The 26,673-nt window shown below is 31.4% G+C and overlaps 2 long non-coding RNA genes across 2 annotated transcripts; both read right to left on the reverse strand.

Moving 5' to 3' along the window:
- Positions 1-10,508: 10,508 nt before the first annotated feature.
- Positions 10,509-13,342, reverse strand: LOC129317572 (uncharacterized). Its single transcript, XR_008594982.1, has 3 exons — positions 13,029-13,342; positions 12,770-12,889; positions 10,509-10,768 (listed from the first exon to the last, which is right to left on the reverse strand). It is a non-coding gene; the product is annotated as an uncharacterized LOC129317572 (long non-coding RNA).
- Positions 13,343-17,239: 3,897 nt separating this feature from the next.
- Positions 17,240-20,174, reverse strand: LOC129317571 (uncharacterized). The gene is made up of 4 exons (XR_008594981.1): positions 19,758-20,174; positions 19,499-19,618; positions 18,556-18,624; positions 17,240-17,499 (listed from the first exon to the last, which is right to left on the reverse strand). It is a non-coding gene; the product is annotated as an uncharacterized LOC129317571 (long non-coding RNA).
- Between the last annotated feature and the right edge of the window lie 6,499 nt (positions 20,175-26,673).

The raw sequence follows: 26,673 nt of genomic DNA on the forward strand, positions 1-26,673 counted from the left end.
CTCACGGACACCGTTCGTGATCATGAAACCAAATGCAGAGTGCCACGCCCAAAAATTTAATGTAATCGGTACAGGATATAGGCAGAAATACCCATTCCTAAAGTCTCAATTAAGGAAAGTTCTAAATTGATACATCTGACACACTATCAGCTCGATTATATGTATCTAATTTTGCTTTTCACATACATCAAAATATTAAACTTTTTGTAAAAATTTCAAAAGCACCTACCCTGTAAGTAAGATCTCCTAAAATCTTTACAACAGAAATTTTATCATATATACCCAATACTATGGAGCTCTACTCAAAACCAAATAGACAACATAATAAAAGACAATTAGGACCCTAATTATAGTCAATGTAGAGCATCCTATACCTTGTTTGTTTCCAAGACATAATACATAAATTTTAGAATTTACATAAAAAGGAAGATATTATTACAAACTAATCTTCTAGTCAATTCAACGATGAGTCAGTTAGAGGTCAGCAGGAGGTACTATGTCAACTATATGAGACCAAACAAAATATTTTTCAGTGAATAACGTCCCAACCATAATATTTAAAAGCATAAAAATGAATAATTTTGCAACTGCTATGGAAATTACAGAAAAAAAAAGATTCAATATAATAAAATTTATAAACTTGAAATAAAAATTTCTATACAACTTCAATAGCATGAACCTTTAGATCTTCATAACAAAGTAACCTTAATATATAAGCTTGACAAAACAAATAGAGTAAATAAATAAATAAATAACATTTACTTTTTAAAAAATCGTTTAAATATGAAATCATCAATTAATTAAAAATTTGTATTTCTGATGATTTATCAGAACAATTCACAAATGTGAATACACAGTCCACAAAGGTAAGTAACCAAACGCAGCATGAACTATGAAACAAACGTGGACATACAGTCCACGAGAGTAATACTAACCAAACACGGCTCGAAGCTATGAAAACAAATGTGAGTACGAGAACCACGAATAACAAACGTGAGAACAAGGCTCACGAAAATCAAACTAGATAGTCATTAACCATGGCGTGCCAAGGGCTAACAGAATTGCCATCAGTAACTAGTGTTCTGTATAAAATTCCTCCAAATCCATTTTAGACATGCAAGAAAGTCATTATTATTAAAATATAGTTCCCTTTCTTAAAGTCAAACTCGTATGAATAGTTTTGACCATTTAAAAACAAGCCAAAATAAAAATTTCACAACTAATGTGTATGTTTGACATTTATTGAGTAATCCAAAAATAACCAGAGTTGATAAAAATAATCTCATTATTTTTGAAAGTATCTTTGATAAAGAAAAACACATACGCATGCCATAATTCAAATATCCTTCAACATCTCCTTATAATTTCCCAAGATAAAAATAAAAATAAAAATAATTTAATAAATAAAATATTAAATATGTAATATAATTTTATTGATGAATTAGCTGGGACGCTATCCACTTACCTGAAAAGCTCACAAGATGAAAATTTGCTTCTTTTAAACACCTCTCAGTTGCCTTTTGGCTACTCTAATTACCTAAATAAGAAGAATGAATAACTTTATTTAACGATAACTTCACTTCATATACTACCAATAAAAGTTATCAACCTATTATCTTGTCTAAAACTTTTCAAATTTTTCTAGATCAATATTTGTCCATAACCTAGCAACCATATTTAAAATATTTTATTTCTTTCTCTAGCCAACAATGATACCCTTATGTTGCACTCATACCATCTTTCCTTGGTAATAAGTAAATGATTTATCATTTATAATCATCAATCATGCAATGTCCCAATATCTAGTTTGTCTCATAGTAACTTCACAATCAAAATTCTTCACCAAACTCAAGTAAATTCCACAAATAATTAACCTCCAAACCAAATATGTCCTTTTTCTCTTCCAATCGCCTTACGATAAAGTTTTACTAGGCTTCCTACAAATCCAAAAACTTCCTCCCGAAATTGCCACAACCTTACATAGATATTTCAAAGATCAATATATAAATAGCAATTTAGTGCTTGAATTATCAATGAAAATATTCTCTTCAAAATCTATACTTTTAATTCCAACTTTCTTTCAAGCATTTTAGTGAACATCTTATATGCGTTAAAATTCAAATAAATACCAAGCCTCTTCCTCATTATTATCCTTTCCAATATTTTTTCCAAATATCAATATATAGATAAAACAAGCTCCTCAAATCCCCCTTTTTAACAGGGGAAAAAATTAGCTTTTAACTTTAGAAGTAAAAACCAAACTCACATTCATCTCCATTAATCATAACCCAAAATAGCCATACTAGAATTATTTAATGGAAATGTTTAACTAAGTTTTAAATTTCAGATTAATCCAATCCCCTCCCTACACAATCATATACGGTAGTTGAACAAGGGAAAAATTCACAATCATTTTTCATAATTTTTTTTCCTATGGCAACATTAAAATTAACCAAGCTTCTCCTTCAACATAAATCCACTTTAATCCTCAAATAAAATTAAATCTCCATCCACGTTACTTTCAGCAGCAAAGAAAGGAGGGAGAAATTCTACAAGCTCAGCCAACAATGCACACCAAGCAACAAGGAAGAGGAGGATTGAAATGCCTAACCTTTGATCATTAACGACACATAAAGGAAGGAGAGAGAAAGAAGATAACAGCACTGAACAGGGGAACCACAAAGGAATTACAGTTCTAACGAGTAGTGACAAAAAATGGCCAAACACTCACCGGAACTACTTATAGTGACAAACGGACGAGACTCCAGCAGCGATGATGATGGACAGACAAGCTAGATGACTAGCTAAGTTGAGCGATCTATGACGCAAAACTGGGGAAATGATGAAGAACTGTGCTCCTGCACGACGGAGGGAGGAGAGGTAAATCTCCTCATCCACATTCGCCAGTCTTAATCACCATAGGAAATCAGAGGTATATTAGACAAGAGGTAGATGCTACTAGCTGATTCTGGAGCTTTCAAAAATGAACAATGGAAAGGAGGAGAAGTTGCGCGATTCTTTTATTTGTCTCATCAATATCTTTATCTTTTTTATCTTTTATTTTTTCGAAAAAAAGTACAGAGGGGAAAAATTGTAACTCCATGAAAGATTAGAATTGGAATAAATAGAACTTCTCTCTTGCATAACAGAGATTCGAACCAAGGATCTAGTGGAAAAATTGTTACGCAATTTCCACTAAACCAACATTTTCTCTTGCTTTATATACCAAAATTAATAGGAATAAAATCAAAATATCTTAATATCAATTTATTTATGATCATTTTTACTATTTTTTTATAACTATTGAAAATAATGATAGTAATGATAATAATGATAATAATAAAATATAATTAGAATACTTAGTCTCACACACACTAAGATATATATATATATATATATAAACTTAAAATTTTGGGTTATTACACAGAGCATCAGCCATCACGCTAAAATGATGAGTATAGCCAAATAGGCTTATGGTTCTAGAAAGAGTGAAGATGAAAATGAAATCATATTATTGACCAGCATTCTTTAGGCTTACTCTTGCAGGGGATGCTTTAAGAGTGGCTTTGGGAGTTTAAGATTGAATGAAAATAAATTATCATTAATAAAACGAAACGGAATGGCGTGAAACAAAACGGAATAGAACAAAAATTTTCACTATTTGGAAGTTTTATGATGGCATGAGATGGTTTTACGTAACCACTATTTGGGAGTTATCATAAAATGGATGAAATGAAATGGATTAATACTTTTTTCTTCCAATATTACTCACAGCACTAAATTTTAAAAAATATTAAAGCTCATTAGATATTTATAATATTTGTCCAAAATAATAATAATAATAACAATTAAAATTAATGGTCAAACAAGTTACTAAAAAACTATGGATAAAAAGAAAAAGCTTTAATATTTGAACAATATTCTAGGCTTTAATATTTTTGTAAAAATTTCAACAGAACTTTCCCTATAAATAGGATCTTCAAAAATTTTTACAATACAATTTTAAAGCAAAATATCACATCAATCACGAGTTAAGCTCCTTTTAACCAGCAGACAGAATATATTACAAAATAAAGAACCTAAATGTAGATTATGTGGAGCATTTAAAAATAAATTTATAAAATAAAATTTTATAATTCAAACTTTACATTAAAAGAAAGCTTCATCCTTAGCTCCTCCAATTCTAGTTAGTAATAAACCCTTCAATATTCAGCAAGATGTTCATCATTGCCTACACTATCTGAAATTAAAATTATTTTCAGTAAATAATGTCCCAATAATAAGTCAAAAGGATATCAGTGAATATTTTTAGATAATTATAAACAAATTAAAAAAGCCACTAAATTAGAGACTTTAAAGATTATGATAAACTTCACAAATGCTAAATTAAAAATAAATAAACAATCTGTCACCTAGTCGTAAGAAATAAAATAAATTAAATAATTAAATAGGAATAGAAACATTTACTAATTAAAAATAATGAAGTTTATATTTTATAAATCCAATAAAATTAATTTTACAAGGACTTTATAGAACAAATAATAGACATTTACACATAGTCCATAGGGTAACTAACCAGACATGGATGAAACCATGAAGCAGGTATGGACATATAGTCCACAAGGATAACTAACTAGATATGATCAAAGCCATAAAACAAATGTGGACACAGAGTCCATGAGGATAACTAACCAGATGTCATTAAAGCCACAAAACAAATGTGAGAACAGAGCTCACAAAAAAATTGTACTAGCTACTCATTAACCATAGCACTATGAACTAATGGAATTGCCGTTAGCAACTAGTGTTCTGCATGTAGTCTGTAAAGTCCCTTACTTAATCCAGACTTTACCTTTCCTAACACATAATCATCAAACAATAATCATATAACATCAAAGTAATAGCCCTTTATTTATTTTCAAAATGCAGAATCCTAACTTCATAAAAACATGTTCAAATAAGAGGGCTAATGGAAGTGCAAACACAATTTTACGACTCAATGAAACAAAACATTTTTCCCTTAAAAAAGTGCCATGCATCGTGGCATGTGATATAGAGCCATGAGCTATGTTCTCTTCTATGTAATGCCCATAGCGGGGCACACAATGCGCCACAGCACATATGACAGCAAAATTTGCTGTCACATGACAGTTTAAAAGGCAAACTTATACCGCGTTCTATTTCCACATCCAACATCCAATTGAAGTGACTTAAGCGCCCACATAAAGCTTATAACATATTCTATCTAATTAGGCAAGTTTGGACTTGATCCGATGGTCCGATCTAAAATTGGACACTCAGGTGCAAAAAGCTACTTTTTCTTTCAAAACTTACACCTTAAGTGCTCAATTCTCATTTCTTGTCCCATTAGATCACTCTGAGCCTTGAATTGAGTCCTAAAGGACTATATACACCTGATTAATATAACAAATCACATATATTACATCAAATGCTCATTTTGATGCCTTAATGCCACATTACATGATTGTAGACTTATATGAGGCATAAACATAAAAGTACATATACATATAAATTTGTTCCACTTTTAATCATCTGACTCTTACTTATGGGGCTCTACCTCACCATATGGTCGGGAATTACAAATATACTCGACTCTTTCCAATAGGGCTCAACCTCACAATTTGTGTCAAGTTCTCACATATACATATAATTTCACATAACAAAATCACATCAATACATAGTGGAACAAGTTACATAATCACATACACTTGTTTGATTGACATCTAAGCCTACCAACGTACCCATTACTATGGTACCCTCGGCAAGATGCAAAATCATACATACAAGCAAGTTTTCTTTACAAGTCATATACACATTCACATATTTATATTCACATACACTTATGCATCATAGTTGGTAACTTAACTCTAACAACATATTATACATTCATTTACATAATGGTAGTCATACCACTACCAATTGAAGCTTCTCCTTCCTCACTTCCTTTCCTAACCTTCTTGTGCTCTCTTTACTTGTGTATAGAGGTAATAGAGTGAGATATACATCCTAGTAACTAAAATACAACCCAAAATACCAATTAGCAAGCAAAATCATGAACAAGAGACAAAGTAGCATGTATTTCAATAAAAAATAATATCATATGCATATGCAAGAATTCATACATATACATCCATCATGCTCATGCTCATGCATTCCTAGTTTCACCTAGTGGAGCAAGCTCTACGCTTGAACTAGGACTTTCAGTCTTACACGAAATAAGACCCACCATACCACTGTTTAGACCAAGCATCCTCTTTGTATATGGGTGATCTCCTAGGTCATTCCTGACAAAGTCATCTATGCTCAAGACCTTTATAACTTTCTAGCCTTACATAGAATAAGACCATGACCCCTACCATAATTTAGGGTACACTGATGAATCATTATCATAAGTCCATCATGGTAAAGTCAAACTCTATGCTTGAGACCTTTAAGATCTCTTAGGCCCTTCCTGGTGGAGTCAAGCTCCACACTCAAGACCTTTAAGTTTTCCTAGCCTTATACAAAGTAGGGCTGTAATCCCCTACCTTAGTCTAAGGTATATTTATAAATGCAATGCATATGTCTATGTACATATATTATCTCATACATTTCAACAAATACTCACACACTCATAAACAAATTCTTTCACAATATTACTACTCTATCAGTTCATAATATCATGTACATAGTTATATAAAATACTTACAAATAATTTCATAAAACAATAAGCAAAAGGATTGCTTTAGTTATCTTTTTTCCTTACTACTAAGGGTTATCAATCATAGCAAATTTCTAAAGGTGTAGATTCTCATGAGCAACATCACAATGCTCAATATACGCAATGAAATGACCCTCAGTCAATTCTTAATATTTAGTATAGGCATTCATTTGGCTAAACTGAATCCCTTAACACACAAAATAGTTCAATTAGCACCTTTCAAATTCACATAATGCATCATCTATAGTCATTAGCCATATAGGCTATTTAGATGACCATAACAACCTCTAACTTATTTATTCACCAAATTTCACCATTTTAACCTAACTTTTTAGGCTAATTGAGCATAAATCCACAAGGTTCAACCATTTAACTCCAAACTGGTTATAAAACCTTAGTTTCATATTTGAAAGCCTTTTTAAACCTGTCTTTTAGATTCTAACACCTTAAAACTACTCATGTGCGAGAACAATTCATGCGTATGTGAAGTGACATAACAAATCATATATCATGTTTCATAAATCCATACATATGGTTATATAATGACATGCATGATCAACACACCATCTTATACCTTCCTTATGTCATCTGATTGAATATGTGGGTTGACAATTCGATAGGACAAGTTTATGCAACTATACTGGCCTAAGCTTACTATTAGTAGGAGGTAGTACCGGCTAAGAGTGCCTTCGCCCACTATGGACCATAGATTTGCCCTGTCCATAATTACTAGGGGTTTCAATGCTCAATGTATCAGTTGTAGTACTAGAACTTTCAAAAAATATAATACTAAGCATCGGGGCCTCCATAGTGCTAGTGTACCATATGAATTTCCAAACAATGTCTCGACAACACAATAAGGTGAACTCCCACCCTCTCATAATGATCATGCAAAAGTAAATCCATTACATACCCATAACATATCAATGATCATAATTGTTTATTCTCATGTAAATCATAGAATTTTGCTAGCCATTATACATAAAAATAACATTTACTCTTCAAATACTAAAATATTAAACAGCTTTTCATTCTACTCCAAATAACATAAAAATCATAATTTTATATTATTACTATGTTGATACTAAACTATAACATTAACTTTAAAATCTGTATACTATCATCCAAACACACAAAAAGGAAGATTAGACAGTCTGATTACCTCAACCCTTTTGTCATTAAAAGGGTTACCGTAGTCTACCAATAGCTTCACAAACATCCACTAGTACTACAATGCTCAACTAAGGTTAATCTACACAATTAAACATCCCAACAATCCTTCCAATGCACTACATTAACCCCATTTAACATCCCAACATATAAACAACACCATTACAATGCCCATATTGCTCTTAATCATTCAATTTCTACCTAAGGTAAGTCTAAACCTAACGAAAAATTTTAAATCACCATAAAACCCATAAACTCAGAATTAGAGACTTGATTTAACTCTCTAAGGCCTTAACTAAGGTAATGGGTTTAGCCATTACCTAGGAAAACACAAAATCACAGCCCTAAAATACCTAAATCATCAAAAAAAACTCACATAGAGGGAGAAGGAGAAGTGAAGGAAGCTTATCCAAAGCTAAATTTTGCTCCAAATACTTCCACAGTGTTCTTAAGGTTGAGCCTTAGAACCTATTGGTTGTCTCCTGTCATCTCTCCACATTCTCTCTATCCCACTTCTCATTTTCTATTTGATTTTTTGAGCTAATAAATGCAAATTTTGTTCGTGTATTGTGGCACATTGGACGCCTGCCGTGACACATGGCTTAAAGATCCCCAAACTTGTTTTGGGCCTTTCTCCATGCCACGGCCCACTTAAACTCCAATTTAGCCCTCTTCTAAAGCTATCTAATGATCCATTAGATACATTAGTCTCCCAAAACATCATTAACTAAAAATTCACTTAATTTGACTAAAGTACCCTTATAAATAGTGGAAATTTCCAAAATTAAAATTCAAGATGTTACAATTGCCTTCAATGATTGTTTAATAACTGGTTATATGACAATCACAAATATTTTTCCACCTTAAATTCAAAATCTTCCTTTTTCCAAACATTCTATTAAAGATATTTTTATTTTGCACAATGCTTGGATCATAATACCAAGTTCTAACATAAATATAATTAATCAACTTTCCAAGCTCTATTGTTAAATAGATAAATCATTTTTAACTCCAGAAAATTAAATCCGCATCATCGACATTCCACATGGCTGTAAAGAAAGGAGGAAAAAAATTTACAATCTTAACCCAACAATTTCTTAACTCAGTAATTCCAAAGAATTCAACTAGCTACACATTAATTTTTATGACCAAATTTCTACATAAGGTCAAACTCAATTGGAAAAATAATAGCATCCAAACCATTTATGTCTTCTAAGGAATTTAATGAAATTCTAGTAAATACACAACCAATGAAACATTTGTCTTGAGTGTCAACAAAAGCACTCCATAACCAAATAAACTAATTATGGTTAAGGAATTGATCATAAAATTAACTTAGGAAACAAACTATTTAAGTAACCAAATAATCTACACAATATCAAAACACATATTTAAAACCTCTTAGAAAAGCTTAAAGGGTTACTATATAGCACATAGAAGCAAATTGGGTAAACAGGAGCAATTAATTGCTATCATGATAACATTAGTTTTTTGTCATGAAGCCCTCTCGGGAAAACTTTCAGGAGTCATTGATTCACTAAATGGCCTTTGATTGAAGTAATTTTAAAGCTCAAATGTCACTTTTAATAAGTATTAATAGCATTAAAAATTTTAAAAAGGTCCAACGGTTAGATTAAAATTTGGATATGTTAGAAGTTTGAACATTTTTGCTATAATGACAGCACCTCCTGACCAATTTCGAAAGTGCACCATTTTGTCATCCAACCTTCGATCGGTGCAATTTTAGAACCTACACGTTACTTTCAATGATTACTTCTAGTGTACCAAACTTCAAAAATATCCAATGAACAGATTGAAATTTGTGCTCGTTGCAATATCAGTTACTATTGCTATCATGATAGCTTTATTTTGCTGTCATGACAGCACCTCTAGACCAAATTCTTAAGTGTACTATTTCTCCATTTAATATTTGATTAAGGTGATTCTAAGCCCACACAAAGATTATACAAATTTTTACTTGTGATCCAAATTTTAGAAAAATCTAATGGTTAGATTGAAATTTGGACACTCAAATGCAAAAGTATAGTTTTTTAGTAAAAACCATTTTCGAAATTGTCTACATCTCATCCTAAGGGTCACAAACTTGTTAGAACACTTTGAACACGTCAAATAGGACTAAGATTGCCTAATAGAACATTCAAATGATAGAAAAAATGCTTACGTCAAAATTTGACCACCTGGGTACCATTTTTCGAAATGGGCCCTAGGCCTCTAAAATGCATAAATCACATAAGAATGGTCAAAAACTAATCCAAACACCATATACTAATACAAATATACATGTTAAATATTTTCATTTGGCTCAGAGATCCTTATGGGGCCCACACACCCACTCTCTATCCAAGGTGTGTTTGGCCATAGCATAGAATTTGCGATGCAAACACTTTGCATTTGCTTGTAAAATTACATATATTCATATACATATATATATATATATATATATGTATGTATGTATGTATGTATCAAAATAAATATTTGTTTGTTGTCACACCCCGAAATTAGAACATGTTGGCACAGAATATAGAGATATTACCCATATTCCAAAAGTCTTTTTTTTTTAGAAAAATTTAATTTATAAGCCATGAAGACCTTTGATAATAAATTAAGCCATCCTCAATACAAACCATATGAACAAAAGATTTAATATTTTACAAAACAGTAGCAGCAGCAAGGAATTCTCTTCCGATCATTAAATAACACAGTATAAATTATAAGGATGAGGACCCTAACTATAGCTTCTGTGGAGCACCTGACATAAGAAATTTACTTTAAAGAAGTTTGATTTCAGCTTTTCATCTCAACTGAATATTACAGCCCCTCAAGGATTAGCGGAAGGCACAACATCAGCTAACGTATCTGAGATCAAAATAATAATTTCCAGTGAATAACGTCCCAACAATAAATAATAGAACTTGAATAAAAAGAGAAAAAAAGTTTAAAATAATTGTGAGTCAAAGAGACAACAGCTTTCCGAAAAATGTAATAAACTTTAAAATAGAATAGCTCTGTAAAATTTTAAAATTAGATCTTAATTCATTGAACTATCATGGCAAATATTAATAAGACTTGCTTTCAAGAAAACACATATATGAAATAATATATTTATAAACAATTTACTTAATAAAAACCAATAGAATATGAAATCCTCAGATAATTAGATTCATAATTATAGGAACTTATCAGAACAATTAACAAACGTGGACACACAGTCCACGAGAGTGATAACCCAAACGCGGCTTTTGCCACGAAAACAAACGTGGACACATAGTCCACGAGGGTAAGTAACCAAACGCAGCCGAAGCCACGAAACAAACGTGAGTACGATGCTCACGAATAACCATCCCTCCATTCCACGTGCGTTGGCCATCGCACGGGGCTAGCACCTCCTATAAACACCCTGCTAGCTGGGTGTACCATGGCGCGCCAAGGGCTAACGAAACTGTCGTTAGCAACCAGTGTTCTGTATAAAGTCCCTTTTTAAAACCATTTTCAAACATGCAAGAAAATCATCACTTTTCAGATACAATTCTTATTCTCAAAATCAAACTCGCATGAATACTTTTAGGCATTAAAACTTGCCAGAATCAAATTTCATATCCAATGCTCATGCGTGCATTTATCGAATAATCAAAAAAACAAATTTTCAGAGTCGAACTTGCATGAATCATTCTCTGTATCAATCCAATATTTGATAAAATAAAAATCTCATAATCAAAGTTCAAACTTGATTTAATTGGTCAAATAACATTTCAAATTTGGTAAAGCTAATTTCTCAAAATAAAGTAATGTTAATCAACAAATATCCAACAATCGCATTAATGCTATTAAAATGATTTTCAGAAAAACGTAATATTTTAGCAAAGGAAATTTTAATTGAAAAGAAAAAAATTTCAGTTGGGACGCTATCCACTTACCTGAATTACTTCCCAAAATTTAAAAGTTCACCTCTCAACTTCAATTAAATGTCTGTTCTTCCAAACATCCTATAATTTATATAAAATATTTAATAAACTTTCAGTAAATTCAATAAATTACTCCCAATATTTCACAACCAATATTTAGCTATATAATAACTTTAAATTTTAAAATCAAGGCTTTACACATGAAAATCCCTCAAAAGTCATAACTCAATGCTCTATTACAATACAATCTCCTACTAAACATTTTTTTTTTCTAAACACCGAATGCACATTATTTTCAAATCTCCCAGTAAATTACTCAACAATTTCTCTATAACTACCTACTTCTAAAGGATTTAACTAGTTAGGCACCACTTTCATAATCAAAAAGTTTTACACAATACCAACCTCAATTCACCAAATAATATCATCCAAATCCATTATGTCTCCCAAAAATTTTAATGAGATTTTTAGGAAATGCACAATCAATCACTCCCTCTAATAAACATTTTAACAAACATCTTTAGGCATCGTTCTTCAAATTTTATATCCAAATTCAAAAATTCTGACCCAAATATATCACTACCAAGCTTTAATATGCCTTTCCTGCTTAATTTAAAATCTTCTTCTTAAACAATCATGGCAACAACAGAACACAAGAAAAAGAAATTAAAACTCCAAGTATTCCATTTAAGCTCTTCTCTTCCACTTCCATCCTAACAATTATTTCAACACCAGCCATTCCAAACAAATTAATTTAACTCAGCCACTATAATTATTAAGCCTTCCAACTCCATATTTAAATTATCTCTTCCCTGAAATAGCACAACAGCACAAACCACACACAAATTCTGTAATTTCACGCACACACAGAGTAACTACACTCTCACGCACAGCGACAATATACCGTGTTTAGGAGTACAGAAATAACCAAAAAGAAGGATCCCAAATCTCCTACCTTGAACCAGCAACGACGTGAGCAGAGAAGGAGGAGAAAGAACCTGCGACACTGCACAAGGAAGAGGGAGAAGAACGTTCCATGCATCCTTTCACAGTGTCGAAAACAGAGGAGGGAGAACTGAAATTCAAACCCACACGCACACCAAACAACATCACAGCAAGAAAGAGGGAAGTGATTGACGTAGAACTGAAATTCAAACCCACACGCACACCAAACAACATGACGGCAAGGAAAAGGGAAGTGATTGACGTCGCACCTGGGAGAACTCACAGCTCAAACTCTTAGCAGCGGCGGATGAAGCTTCTAGACTCATCAACACCGACGACATATGGGAATAGGCAAAGAAGACGGAGAAGACCGATGGAGAAGATAGAGAAGCTTGAAATTTCTAGATTCAGGATTTCTCTCACTCTCTCCCCTCGTGCTCTGTTCTTGACCGACAAAGGGAAGGAATTTAAAGAAATGAAGTTTATTAGGGAAAATTACAGAAAAATCCAATAGATATTTTTTTAAAATTGCACAAGAGATAGGGGTATTTTGGTAACTTCATTCGAGGTCAACAAAAATGAAATTTCCTCCAATATAGGTAAGATTCAAACCCCTGTCTCCAAGTAACATATGGCATAGCTTCCACTAAACCATTACTTCCTATTTATTATATAACTAAAACAATAAAATAAAATATCAATTGAAAGAAAGAAAAAAAAAATTTTTAATTTATTTATCATTTAATTTATCTTTTTCTTTTCTTTTCTTTTGTTTTTTTTTATTTAGGGTTATTACATTCTCCCCGCCTTAAGAAATTCGGTCCTCCGAATTTAAAAAAATGCTTTCCTTAGTTTCCAATTAAATGTTGATATTTAGCACACATTATACTTTCAACTTCCTTTGTAAATCCTTACTAAGAATGATAACACCATCACACTTTCATTATAGCGATTTCTTTTTTATAAGAGTTTTACTTGGTTATCTTACGAACCCTTTCATTCAATAAATCTAGATTTATTCAAATTCTTTGAGTCTTGATCACATGAGATGGATCATATATATGTATTTCCAAAGCATCAACACATCAATCCTCTGATGGGTGCTCAATAATTCAAGTGGTAATGCTGAATGATAAACAATGTTCCAACCCTCTCTAAGTAAACAAGGCAACATACTTTGAACTCAACTTGCATTTCTTCTCAATTCTCATTATGTCTCTCGTATAAGACACCTTAAAAAAAAAAAACACTCCCTTTCTCCAACTATAACTCTAGCTTTTGACGTCGATTGTCCACACGAGATTTTGATGGCCTTTACCTAGGTTTGATAAACTTCTTTCTTAACAACACCATAATCAACAAAGTTCTCAAATCATTATAATTTATGCCTCAACTTCTTCAATCTCCTCAATTCTTTATATATATACTTTTATATCAAACATTTTGGCTACATTTTAATCTCTCTTTCCAATATTTCTCTAATATACATCACTAAACTTTAATGAAGAGTGCAATACATACACACCACCCTTAATCACTTTAAAATTCCAAAATTCTTCCATCACCTATTATAACAATCACCTTAGGTACATTCCCAAAATCAAGTCATAAAACAACATAATTATGATAATCACCTATACATTTTCCAAAGTCCAGTTTGTCTCATAATAGCCTCACAATCAAGACTCTTCAAAAATTCAAATCAAATTCATGAATAATTAATACCCAAACAAAGTATATTCTCATGAAAGTTAATGGAATTTTAGAAAATTCAAAACCTAACAAAACTCTTCTAATAGACATATTAGTAAACGCCCTGCAAGCGCAATTGTTTAGACTATAAAACCAAGTTCTCTCCCCTTTCAATCTCCTTGTAATATATGATAGAATTTTTATTAGACATCCTACAAATCCAACAAACTTCCTTCTAACATTGTCACAACATAGCAATTAAGATAAAAAAATTTGAAGCGGTAGAAAATCGAAGAGGAAGCGAAAAGAACTAGAGAACATGAAGCACGAAATTGGGAGAAGAACCTTAAGCTTCCTCAAACCAGATAAACAATGACAGAGAAAAAAGGAGAAGAAGTTCTCTCGACGAGATGCGGGGAGGACGATGGTGAAACATGGCGGAAAAGACAAGCGCACTACTTTGACCCTTAATAATTGTAGATCGTAGCAAAAGAATCACCCACCCCGATGAACACTCTAGAAGCAAAGGAAAAGGATAGAGGCAAAGGATTTTTCAAGGATATGAATCTCTTATGGGTATACCGTACAATTAAAATGGGAAAGTAAGAAAATCTGATTTCTAATAAGGGTAGAATTGTAATTTATAGGGACTGAAACAAAAAGATAAAATTCCACTACTATCATGAACATTTTCTTTTCTTTTCTATCTCTATTTTTTTTTTTTTAAGATTGAAATATCTCTTCCCTTGATGACAATTTAAAGGCATGTGAATGTTATACATTCATGTAACTTTTGAACATTCTTTTCTCAAAATTCATCCTCTATAAATTTTACCTTCTACCATTTATCATAAAAACCATTTAAACTCACTTATGGTGCTTAAAACATCTTATTAATAATCAATATAGTTATTTAAAGAACACTGAACTTAATCTCTCTTCATGTAATTTACCATATTATGAACATATAATTGATTCTAAATTTTAGATGACCATCACTTGGGTTAAGAATATCCAATTGTAACACATTAGGACTTCCAAGGCAGATAATAACATACTATATACTATTAAAATTTCAAAGACATTGGAGTCCATTAAGTCCATGAAGATGATAAAACTCCAGATCCAATACAGAATATCCATAACTGTTTCATAACAACTTCTTAAACTAACTTCAAAAATTCATAAAATATTCTCTATAGCTAAAAAAAATTAATATATTCGAGAGAATGAAACTTCCATATTTCCCTTAATTACGTATCAAATTTTAGCTCAAACTTCAATCTTTAAGGTCTTCAACTGTAGTCATACTTTTTACTTTACTTTTTTTTTTTAACTACTCATTTAGTTCTAGTTTGAAGGCTCAATTACTTGACCTTACACTCTTTTAAAATTTTTCATCTTACACATATTTCTAATCACTCATATAACATGTAAACCTAATTTGATGCTCTAGATTGGCTTTATGACTCAAAATGATTGCTTAACCTGCATTAACACACCTTAAGTCATCCATAATCTAATCAAACCATACGAACTTCAAAGTTCCACTTCAAGTCATAATTCAAGTTTTTCATCACCCAAGTTCAAATTCTCGTTCCCACATCATACAAGACCTGTTTGACCTCTAATAGACTCATTTGAACCGTTATCATAAGCCAAGAGTCTGTTTGTTTTTTTTTTTTTTACACTTTATTCGCGCACAATTTGTGGTTGGCCCAAATTTGGTGTTTCAACATTATAAATCTCTCATCCACATTATTGACTCAATTAATCTCCATAATTCTTATTCGCACCTCCTTTTATTGTAATTTCATCAAAGAAATCATTTAGGCACTTATGGAAAGTCATCAAAAAAATCCTTCACTTTCCATTGATGGTAAAAGATTCAAACATTTGATCCATCAAAATATCTCACTAGTAGGATTTGCTATCATAATACCTAAGCATATATGACCATAATGAACTAAAATCAAACAATGCCTGAATCTTATGAAGACAAAATATAAAAATAGAATAATACTTATGACCACTATACTATATAATTAAGATTCGTATTGAGCCATGTAAAATATAACCATGATTTCTAAATCTCTTCCCTGGAGTTTCTTTTTATATAGTTTAAATGTTGCTCTCATAATTCAAGCCAATAAGCACAGAACTTGGAAGAGACCAAATTAACTCAAAATTCATACTACTTGATTTAAAACAAGCCTATATTAAGGGTCTTAAAGTTCTACCACTTTGATCAAATGCCCCAATAGCACTTGTGATCTTGTGTAATCTTCTTTCTAACATGAAAACAAAAATTGTTAACCTTAACAAAATTTGTAACATGTAAAAGAACATATGCTTCAAAAATAAGAGCATATTGTTAGATTGAGTTCAAGCTCTATAAGAAACTATCTAACTATAGATCCTTCTAGTTGATACTTAATGCATGGACAACATTTCTCACTATGCACAAAGACCAAGGAGATATTTAGCTCAAGACACAAAACTTATATATTAAGGGAAATCACTAAGAAAGAAAGGAATAACAGTCAAGGACCCTCTATAAGGCCTTCAATGATGCCTTGATTATAATTATGCCCGGGTTCATAATGATAATCAAGACCCCACTGAAGAATCCTTGCTCCACATAGCTATAGGAAACCTAAGCTCTGATACCAAACTGTCACACCCCGAAATTAGAACATGTTGGCACAGAATATAGAGATATTACCCATATTCCAAAAGTCTTTTTTTTTTAGAAAAATTTAATTTATAAGCCATGAAGACCTTTGATAATAAATTAAGCCATCCTCAATACAAACCATATGAACAAAAGATTTAATATTTTACAAAACAGTAGCAGCAGCAAGGAATTCTCTTCCGATCATTAAATAACACAGTATAAATTATAAGGATGAGGACCCTAACTATAGCTTCTGTGGAGCACCTGACATAAGAAATTTACTTTAAAGAAGTTTGATTTCAGCTTTTCATCTCAACTGAATATTACAGCCCCTCAAGGATTAGCGGAAGGCACAACATCAGCTAACGTATCTGAGATCAAAATAATAATTTCCAGTGAATAACGTCCCAACAATAAATAATAGAACTTGAATAAAAAGAGAAAAAAAGTTTAAAATAATTGTGAGTCAAAGAGACAACAGCTTTCCGAAAAATGTAATAAACTTTAAAATAGAATAGCTCTGTAAAATTTTAAAATTAGATCTTAATTCATTGAACTATCATGGCAAATATTAATAAGACTTGCTTTCAAGAAAACACATATATGAAATAATATATTTATAAACAATTTACTTAAAAAAACCAATAGAATATGAAATCCTCAGATAATTAGATTCATAATTATAGGAACTTATCAGAACAATTAACAAACGTGGACACACAGTCCACGAGAGTGATAACCCAAACGCGGCTTTTGCCACGAAAACAAACGTGGACACATAGTCCACGAGGGTAAGTAACCAAACGCAGCCGAAGCCACGAAACAAACGTGAGTACGATGCTCACGAATAACCATCCCTCCATTCCACGTGCGTTGGCCATCGCACGGGGCTAGCACCTCCTATAAACACCCTGCTAGCTGGGTGTACCATGGCGCGCCAAGGGCTAACGAAACTGTCGTTAGCAACCAGTGTTCTGTATAAAGTCCCTTTTTAAAACCATTTTCAAACATGCGAGAAAATCATCACTTTTCAGATACAATTCTTATTCTCAAAATCAAACTCGCATGAATACTTTTAGGCATTAAAACTTGCCAGAATCAAATTTCATATCCAATGCTCATGCGTGCATTTATCGAATAATCAAAAAAACAAATTTTCAGAGTCGAACTTGCATGAATCATTCTCTGTATCAATCCAATATTTGATAAAATAAAAATCTCATAATCAAAGTTCAAACTTGATTTAATTGGTCAAATAACATTTCAAATTTGGTAAAGCTAATTTCTCAAAATAAAGTAATGTTAATCAACAAATATCCAACAATCGCATTAATGCTATTAAAATGATTTTCAGAAAAACGTAATATTTTAGCAAAGGAAATTTTATTGAAAAGAAAAAAATTTCAGTTGGGACGCTATCCACTTACCTGAATTACTTCCCAAAATTTAAAAGTTCACCTCTCAACTTCAATTAAATGTCTGCTCTTCCAAACATCCTATAATTTATATAAAATATTTAATAAACTTTCAGTAAATTCAATAAATTACTCCCAATATTTCACAACCAATATTTAGCTATATAATAACTTTAAATTTTAAAATCAAGGCTTTACACATGAAAATCCCTCAAAAGTCATAACTCAATGCTCTATTACAATACAATCTCCTACTAAACATTTTTTTTTTCTAAACACCGAATGCACATTATTTTCAAATCTCCCAGTAAATTACTCAACAATTTCTCTATAACTACCTACTTCTAAAGGATTTAACTAGTTAGGCACCACTTTCATAATCAAAAAGTTTTACACAATACCAACCTCAATTCACCAAATAATATCATCCAAATCCATTATGTCTCCCAAAAATTTTAATGAGATTTTTAGGAAATGCACAATCAATCACTCCCTCTAATAAACATTTTAACAAACATCTTTAGGCATCGTTCTTCAAATTTTATATCCAAATTCAAAAATTCTGACCCAAATATATCACTACCAAGCTTTAATATGCCTTTCCTGCTTAATTTAAAATCTTCTTCTTAAACAATCACGGCAACAACAGAACACAAGAAAAAGAAATTAAAACTCCAAGTATTCCATTTAAGCTCTTCTCTTCCACTTCCATCCTAACAATTATTTCAACACCAGCCATTCCAAACAAATTAATTTAACTCAGCCACTATAATTATTAAGCCTTCCAACTCCATATTTAAATTATCTCTTCCCTGAAATAGCACAACAGCACAAACCACACACAAATTCTGTAATTTCACGCACACACAGAGTAACTACACTCTCACGCACAGCGACAATATACCGTGTTTAGGAGTACAGAAATAACCAAAAAGAAGGATCCCAAATCTCCTACCTTGAACCAGCAACGACGTGAGCAGAGAAGGAGGAGAAAGAACCTGCGACACTGCACAAGGAAGAGGGAGAAGAACGTTCCATGCATCCTTTCACAGTGTCGAAAACAGAGGAGGGAGAACTGAAATTCAAACCCACACGCACACCAAACAACATCACAGCAAGAAAGAGGGAAGTGATTGACGTAGAACTGAAATTCAAACCCACACGCACACCAAACAACATGACGGCAAGGAAAAGGGAAGTGATTGACGTCGCACCTGGGAGAACTCACAGCTCAAACTCTTAGCAGCGGCGGATGAAGCTTCTAGACTCATCAACACCGACGACAGATGGGAATAGGCAAAGAAGACGGAGAAGACCGATGGAGAAGATAGAGAAGCTTGAAATTTCTAGATTCAGGATTTCTCTCACTCTCTCCCCTCGTGCTCTGTTCTTGACCGACAAAGGGAAGGAATTTAAAGAAATGAAGTTTATTAGGGAAAATTAGAGAAAAATCCAATAGATATTTTTTTAAAATTGCACAAGAGATAGGGGTATTTTGGTAACTTCATTCGAGGTCAACAAAAATGAAATTTCCTCCAATATAGGTAAGATTCAAACCCCCTGTCTCCAAGTAACATATGGCATAGCTTCCACTAAACCATTACTTCCTATTTATTATATAACTAAAACAATAAAATAAAATATCAATTGAAAGAAAGAAAAAAAAATTATTTAATTTATTTATCATTTAATTTATCTTTTTCTTTTCTTTTCTTTTGTTTTTTTTTATTTAGGGTTATTACAAACCTACTTCTATGAGGGGTGAATGATATAGTGCCATCACTAGGATAGACATTATAGCTATTACTCAAGGTGCAACTCTATTTCCTTGAACCTTAAGCTTGCACCAACCATTGGTGTCATAAGTTAGAATGTTAAGTCCATTGAATTATAGGGGAGACTTTGACCAAACCTCAACAAGGGGCAACTTCTCCTTTGAGAAAGACACAATGAAACTCGTCTAGGTTGTGGGCACCAACTAGGTGTGGGCCCTATTAGTTGTCGATGCCTTTATGATGGACAAACTACCCATGATCAAAGAAAAAGAAAGTGAGTGACTAGAAAGATTGGGTGCCAGTATTATTAACTATTTGGTAGGTAAAAAAGTGTTTTCTATAAGGGAAAAGGAAAATGTACCTATATGCATTTTCCTTTTTCTGTATACCGACTAAACACTTAAGTCCTGTTTGGTTATTAGAATAGAACGAAATGAAATGAATTGAAAAAATCAATATAAAAATGAACTAAATCACCCTTATTACTAATATGTTATGCTATGGTTTAGAGGGAATATATATACTTTAGGTGTAGAAAGCACGTCTGAAGGAGTGGCCTTTCATATTATCACAATTCCAAAGCTGTCTTCACTACTGATGTCATTGAAGAGTTGAACAAGTTGTAATTCAAAATTTCAATTTCAATGCACCTTTTGGTCCATTTTAAATGACCCTACTAACTATATCCGTAAGATTAAGAAAATTAGTTCCAATTAGTTTAATGTAAATTTTCTTTTTACAATTTTTCAAAATCACCCTTTAATTGATAGATTATAGCCCATTAGGGAAGGAAGAAAGGATGGAAAATCTATCAATTAAGCTAAGAGTTAAAGAGACAAGGATTTTTTTTTTTATGACAAAAAATTTAGGTGAGCTTGGTCCTAAAAGTTCACCAAGACTAGAGCATGCTTCTAGACTCAAAGAGTGCTTATAAAAATGCTTACTAATTGCTCACCTTGTGGGGTTTGGGCATCCATCAAGAAGGACATTTTTCAAAATGAGTTATAAATGTTTTACTAAATTTTGTAAAGGTTATTGTTTTAAGAATCAATGGATATGATATTGTAAATAGGACCAAAAGGAATAAGTAATTCTAATTAAGGGTAAATGACAAGACAGGGTCTGAAAAGAAAATTAATATCAAATTAGGATCATTTCACAATTAAAGTTTACAAGTTCAGTAGTATTTCTTCTATGTTCTAGTATTAAAAATCTTTTAAAATCTTGATTTGAGATCAATCTTCTTATGAGGTCCTTACTTGTCATTCTTCTTAACTCCTAACTTATTGTTTGCAGCCAAATATTTGAATGACAACAATTAATTTTGTTGAAATTTGGTCCACGTTGATATAACATATATTCATACGAATTTTTTGGAACAAGTTCTCGCATGATTAAATTCTACACTCAACATAACTTTTTCAAGTAAAGCACAATTTTATTGGGGGCCAAATGACAAGAAACATTAAGAATGGAGCGAAATCAAAATAATAAATTGATTTAATACAAATATGAATGGTTCCATACATATTTTCTAAGAGACTGGACATGAGTTGTGAGATTACTAGAATAGAGGTCATGAGTGGGGGTGGGGGAGGGAGATAGATAATTGGCACTCTCTCTAGTCCTATATATATATAAGTCACATTCATAGAAAAATTGATTATCTTTAAAATTATTATTATTAGTCAATTTCTTTCTTTCTTTTTTCTTCTAAAAAAATCAATAATTTAACTACTTTTATTTGATTCTAGTGAAATAGTTAAAAATGATTTATATATAGAATTGAACATAGTGAATTAGAGTATAATAATTGGGAAAAGAGTTGATCAACTGTTAGTAAATTTATTAAACAACAATAACATAGAGAGCACAAACAAACACAAGTGCACACAGTACTTATTCATGATATCAGTAAAAGGAGCATTACATTTACACATGAGTGGAAAGCACTCATATTCCATCATAAACATACACATAATATAAGCTTTATTTAGGTTTTCAATGATGAACATGATCACTAGCTAATTAGCAGTGGGTGGCTTGTACTTTAGAGGTGGCTTGTATTTTGGTGGCAGCTCATCATGTGCTTCAATTTTAGGCTCATTCTCTGGAGTGCTTAGCAGCTTGACTCTTGGTGGAGAGTTGTTTAGGGGCGATGGTCAGTGAGGTAGTGGTTTGCACCCTCATTATGGTCTTGGTGTTGAATCTCTAGCAAATTGAGGCCAATTGCAATGATTGATTGATGGCATCACATGAGCAAGAGAGGTTGCTAGGATCAGAAATAACTCAACACAAACCAAAAGCACAACCAATAACAACTTAGCCAACATCTTAATTGCTTAGGGTTTATTTCTCTCTAGTGTAAAATACAGATAGCATGGCTGGGAGTTCTCTGGCCTTTATATAATGTTACAACTTGCAAATTTACATGTTGTCACTAATGTGTTTGAAAAGTTTCAAGGGTCATAACAGTTATTTTCAATGTTGAAGAACTAAGCAGGTATTCAATCGGTTGGGGTATTGAATGGTGCATGGTAAGTTTTATTTTAATTAAAATAATATAAAATTTAAAGAATATATGTGCGAAATAAAAATATTTAAGACAATATTTATTGATGCTTCTTATAATACATGGCAAGTTTATGATTAATCCCCCCAACATTATAATAAAATACTATTTGTTTTCATCACAAATTACCAAGATTTAAAAGATACTTTAGTCTAAATTTTTCAATTTCATATATAATTCTTATGATTAACCAACATTCTTAAACTATGAGAGTGGGTTAAATATAATTCTTATATTTAAAAATGGACGGAGTATGTGTTGCATTAATTGTGTAACCAAACTAACACAAGCTTCCATAATAAATAAAAATTACCATTGAATCATCCTCATCATGTGTGTGTGTGTGTGTATAACACTAGAGACAAACCAATAACAAGACCTATAAAAACATAAAATAGTATTGTTTTGGGCTATTGAAATTTTATTTAAAAAAATGAAAAATTGGTTGTTGATCAGTTTTATGATTTTCATTGGCTTTGATTAACTTCGTGTCTTGGTTAATTCACCCTTCCTTTAATTCTTATAGTTGGCCAAACTAGACTAAAGGCTAGCTATCAGTCGAACCGGCTAGTCTTATTCAATTCTGACAATTGTGGTAATTATTTTGAAGCTATTTGATGACCTATTTGGAATTTAGATTGAAGTTTGGGTAGGGAAAAATTTTGATTCCACTTTTGTTATTGAAGAGTTGAATAGATTATAATTCAAATTTTGAATTTCAATACTTCTTGTGTCTTTTTTATAAGAAGGGCTTATCAACAATTTTCATGAGATTAAAAAATAATTATAATTAGTTAAATGCCTGCAAAAAAAATTAATTTACAACTTCTCAAAATCACCATTTCATTGATAGAGCAGCTCATTAGGGAAGGGGGAAAAGATGGGAAAGCTATCAATTAAACTAGGAGTTAAAGAGAGACAAAGGTGTTTTTTAAAAAATGAGTTATTAATATTTTATTAGATTTTAAAAAAATTGGAGCCCATTTAATTGATAACAATTAATTTTGCTAAAATTTTGTTCACGTTGATGTTGTAAGCACACACGCTTATGTATTTACGTAAAATAAGATTAGATTAAAAGTGTCACAGCAGTACCTCCTGCTTTTATTGTCATAATATACATTGATTTGTACTTTGTTATTTTATAATACTCTTCATCTTTTTTAAAAAAAATTAGACACATTATTAGTAAGAATATTTTATAGTGCTCCATCAATCTTACATTAATTTCTTTATAGAAAAACAAAACATTTGAATACAATATATATATATAGTTCCTTTAAGACATATATGTAGAGAACCTCCGTTGGAGATGATACTTTCATTGTCAATTTCTAGTCAAGGAGAGAGACCTTATGGAGGGTGTTGGCCATGTCAATCACAAAACGATACTTGACATCATTTTTGGCGACTCACTCTAAATCAATCAGAATTACTTCAATATCAGCTGTGATATTGTGCTTCGCTGCCAAATCAATCATCTCTTGCGTCTCTCCTATTTCTCCAGCGGCACTTCCAGCAATCATTTTTCTTCCTGCATACACAAAATATTTCATGAATCACATACTTTCAAGTTTCAATTTTCATCTTCATCGAAGCCATCAAAAATTTTAACTCAATGAACTAAAGTTTATGGTTAATCCAACTGCAATTATAATAAAACCATTTGTTATTACTTATAGAAAAATCTATCTGTTGTTCATCATAAATTACCAAAATGTACAAAGATATTTTATTGTAAATTTTTCAATAACATCACTGGTAGTGATGACATGGGAAATGCAACATTGTGAAAGGCCAGAGAACTCCCAAACATGCTATCTAATTCCATACCAGAGAGAAATAAACCCTAAGCAATTACTTCCTCCATTTTTTATTGATAGATAAACTATCACTTTTGAGTTGTATTTTTTTATAACCAAAATCATATATTTCAATAAGCATTTATTACAAATTCTCTAAATCATCCTTCATAATTTACTTTAATGAAAAACAATAAATGCATTTTTATGTTGATTAACACAAAGTATTTTAATTCAATTTTTTTTCACAGGGAGTGATAAGATGTTAGCCAAGTTGTTATTAGTTGTACCTTTGGTTTGATTAAGTTATTTATGATCCCAACAATCTCTCTTGCTCATGCAAAGTCACCTCCAAAGTAGAAGCCATCCACTGTCAATTAATTGGCTGGTTATCATGTTCATCATTGAAAACCTAAATAATGCTTATGTTATATATTTGTGTGTGTTGGAATAAGAGTGCTTTCTACTCTTGTAATGCTCCTTTTTGGGATATCATCAACAAGTACTGCATGCTCGTGTGTGTACTCCCTGTGTTATGAAATCATTGTTATTTCATAAATTCATTAATGCTAGTTGATCATATTCTTTTCCCAATTATTATACTCTCATTTTCCACATTGGATTCTATATATAAGTTATTCTTAACTATTTCACTGAAATAAAAGAAAAGAAGTTAAATTATTGATGTTTCTTGAAAAAAGCAAGAAAGAAAGAAATTGACTTATATAAAGGGTAAAATTAAAAAAATTAAAAGTCCATCTTTTTTTAAAAAAAAAACATAACAATTTGCGAAAGCCCTCCCTCTTCAACACTTGAAACATATATAATGCATTGGGGCACCGATTTTTGGGTTTGGTAACGTACTTCCTCAAGCTTATTAACGAAATGGTTGTAAGTTCCTATCTCAATTCTTGCCAATAAAACAACCTAGTATCAATCTTAGCTCCAATGTATTAAACAACGTTTGTTTGAATGTTATCTCTTATTTTTTTAATTAAATTATTATATCACAAGTTTTATCAGTAGTTTCCTTAATATTTTATATTTCATATGTGAATTGATATTAATGCAAAGAATTTAGTTAGCCATGTGCTGTAAAACAGGAAGGGAAAAATGGTAAGAGACAGAAGAGAAAGAGAAGTGGGAGAGAAAAAAATACCACCCGTATTATTGAGTTCTATTCTATAATATTCAAAAACTATATATAAATGAAAATTCTAACTCTATTTATAAAGTGCTAAAACTAATAAAATAATATATCTAAATTCTAACTCTAATTCAAAAAGATATTAATTGGATGATAATACCCTATTTTACTCAGTGTAACTAAATCTTATTGATCGTTAGCTGACTAAAAAAAATTACAAATTACCTAAAAACTTTAAGGAATTTAATCAATATTAATTTTTTGTGATTTATAAATTTTGGGTGAATATTTATAAATAATAATATTTAAATTATTAAATATTAAAATATTTAATATTTTAACAATATTTATTAAATTTTATTTTAACAAGATTTCAAGGTGCCAACATTTCTAAAAAAAGAAGCTTAGAGGAAAATTAGTACCACAATACATGGTTAGAGTTCTACTTATCATTGTATGTGGGTGCCATGCACATACCATATTAGCAAAAAATGGCAAAGTAAATGGGTGACTAGCAAAAGGGGTTTTTGCTCCTTGGAAAAATGGTTTAGGAGAAAATTATCCCACTTATCAGTATAGGATGCATAACACTCTTCAAAAATAAGTTCATGTTTAAAAATGAACCTTAACCCTTAATGTTATAAATGGGATCCAACTCGCAACTTCCTATTTATAAGGGAGCTTTCATGTAACAAAGCTATAAGACTATTGACTTACTTTATATATATATATATATATATATTCTCCCTGTAGACCACAATATATAGTATTTCTAGGAGCCCTTGTTTGGTTCATAATATAGGGCATCAAGCAAATGTTATATTTTTTTTCTCA

This window comes from Prosopis cineraria, unplaced genomic scaffold (genome assembly GCF_029017545.1).
Source record: "Prosopis cineraria cultivar Desert tree isolate PC_DT_omini unplaced genomic scaffold, ASM2901754v1 PC8, whole genome shotgun sequence".
Lineage (NCBI taxonomy): Eukaryota > Viridiplantae > Streptophyta > Magnoliopsida > Fabales > Fabaceae > Prosopis > Prosopis cineraria.